The sequence below is a fragment of the Chaetura pelagica genome, unplaced genomic scaffold (assembly GCF_000747805.2).
Source record: "Chaetura pelagica isolate M959 unplaced genomic scaffold, ChaPel_1.0 scaffold266, whole genome shotgun sequence".
Taxonomy (NCBI): Eukaryota; Metazoa; Chordata; class Aves; order Apodiformes; family Apodidae; genus Chaetura; species Chaetura pelagica.
Window position 1 is genome coordinate 1,201,945 of NW_009953799.1, and position 2,940 is coordinate 1,204,884.

Consider the following 2,940-nt stretch of genomic DNA (forward strand, 5'->3'; position numbering starts at 1 on the left):
ATCATTGTGTTACCACTACTTCCTCTCCTCTCCTCTCCTCTCCTCTCCTCTCCTCTCCTCTCCTCCTTCCCCATTTCCCAGAGGGTCACACAGATGGTGCAGCACATCTCTCAGAACACACTTGCAGTCCTGCAAATGAGCTAATTAAACGGCCAGAAAGGAAAAGGCCTGTTCAGCTCCCCAGAGTAAGAAGAAGGGTACACACCAACTTTCACATCATTCTTCATATTTACTCAAACGCTGTCCTGTTCTTCAAAATGCATGAGTCCCTCAGATGATACATCTTGTTCCTAATTACATTTCACAAAAAGGAAAAAAATGCGTATCATATGGTAGCCCAGATTAATTGAACTGTATTTTCTCAACAGCAGAACAGATAGATTGTATATTTTTTCTCCATTCAATGTATGTGCCAGCTATACTGGTGCTGAGCCAATTTACATTGATAGATTGAACATCTAGACTGTTTGCTTTGTTTTGATATCTGATTTTCAGTGAGAGGAAGAACAGGAAGGAGTCATACAGGTTTTTTTAAACAAGTAACAGGACTTACTGAAGCCAGTCTTGCAACTTCTGCTTTCTCTTACCTTTGTTGTTTATTTTTAAACTTGTATTAGTGGTTTTCTATTTATTTGGAAATATGTGTACAATTCTGGAGCACCTCTCCTATCAGGACAGACTGGGAGAGTTGGGGCTGTTCAGCCTGGAGAGAAGGCTCTGAGGAGACCTTATAGTGGCCTTCCAGTGCCTGAAGGGGACCTAGAGGGACTTTTTATCAGGGCTTATAGTGAAAGGACAAGGAGTAAAGGTTTTAAACTGGAAGAGGGTAGATTTAGGTTAGACATTAGGAAGAAATTCTTTACTGTTAGGGTGGTGAGACACTGTAACAGGCTGCCCAGGGAGGCTGTGGATGCCTCCTCCCTGAAAGTGTTCAAGGATAGGTTGGACAGGGCTCCTAGTCTAGTGGAAGGTGTCCCTGCCCTTGCAGGGGGATTGGAACTAAATGATCTTCTAGGTCCTTTCCAACCCAAACCATTCTATGATTTTATGATTCTAGGTTTTTCACAACTATCACATGCATAATTCTGAGTAGAAGATGGTTGCTTCTTTTGCAATGAACCTAGACATTTCTTACAGTGTGTTCATAAAAGCTTTCAAAACTATCCTTGCTTATTTTGGTGGCTGACACTTTTACATTCTGTAAACTCAACCACAGAAAACACAGTAGGGTTTTTTTTTCCCCTTTTGCTGAGAACAATGTGAGCTGCAAATATTAAAGACTGGACTGGATACAGTATTTTTTAAAAAAAAAACAAACAACAAAACAAAACAGCACACCAATCTAAACTTGTCAAAATACCAAAATAGTCAGCAGTTTCCTTGGGAAAAGAAAACATGGCCCTAATTGACCTTTTGTCATTGAGTATCTAAATAGACATCTATCATTGACTAATAGAGTGGCCAAAAAGGCAGTAATATGCAAATGTAACACATCATCTCCTGGAGATTTCTCATAACACTTATGATTTGTGACCTAACTAGTGTCACCTGCAGGGCTTACTCCTGCTCCGTTTCTTGCTAGTAACAGTTGGCACAAGTTTTTATGGATGGAAAATGGAAGTCCCTGTGTGCAACCATGCTTGTCATGTGGCAAGCCTGGAGAAAAGCCCCAAATTTGCAACAGGAGAAGGTGCAGCTGCTTGGGGTTCCTCTCTTCTCCTCACCTGGGTGCAGCAGGGCCAGGGGAGCAGGTGGAGGCAGAGCCTGACTTCTCTTTATGCCCCGCAGCCCTGCAGGGGATGCACTATCACAGGCTGTAGACAAAGGAACCTGTGTCTGTCACCTAGTGAAATGACACCATTTCTTGTTCAAATCAAAATCCCTGGGATTAGCAGTAGGATTCATGTCTACTTGCTCTGTGGCTGGAGCTTCTGGTTTCCTGGTCTTAAAAGGTAAGTGTGAGGAAAAAAACAACACACATCATATTAATAAAATCTCCCTGTATATATCTAAGCAGGCTGAAAATCTTATCAGAAGAGGGAACAAAGGAATATCTTTACCTTTTGGAATAATCTCTTCTTCTCTTCTCTTCTCTTCTCTTCTCTTCTCTTCTCACTTTATACAGAAAAAAAAAAAAAAAAAAGAGGAACAAATATTGTCTCACAGCTCTATTTTGCTTTTTTTCACTCTCTTTTTCCTTGTATCTATGTGCTCAAGAATCATAATCTAATTTTTATTTTTTTTTCATGAACGTTTTCCTGTTCTATATAGCTCTGCAAAAGACTTCTATTAAAAAGTAGTGTCTACTGCTGTGTTCTTGGAAGCTTTTTAATATGAAAACAAGATGGGATGGTGAATTGTAGGCAATAGGTCTTGTAAATTTGAGAAGCACAGCAAGCTGTATTCTAACACCATCTCTCTGCACTGCTAGATAATTAGCTAAAGAAAAGGAAACATTTCTCTCCTGAGGGAAGTGATAGATTCTCCCAGGCTGGGCAGTTTTAAGTCTCAGCTTGACAGGGTGCTGAGCTATGTCATATAAGCTATAGTAGTACCTAGAAAGGTTGGACCAGATGATCCTTCCAACCTGGCACTCTCTGATTCTATGATTTCAGCACAATTACCTTAAAGGATGAGATACTTCTAATACCTGTCGCTTGAACAGAAGCTGGGATGTCCACACGAGGCATTTGACTACCTTAGAAAGTGTCCTTACTATACCTCTGAACTGGGGAACAACTTGAAGTCACCAATAGTAAGATGGAGGTTGACATGTGTTACCTACGATGTTGTGTCTCTACACACTCAGCTCTTTGTCCAGTGACTCTTTAGCACCACGACGTCTACAGAAGAAGGATTATCCCCCATTTTCTGGCTTGCAAACCTATATGTCCTCTTCCATCTCTGAGCCAACCAGGCTGGAAAATTGAGAGCAGCATA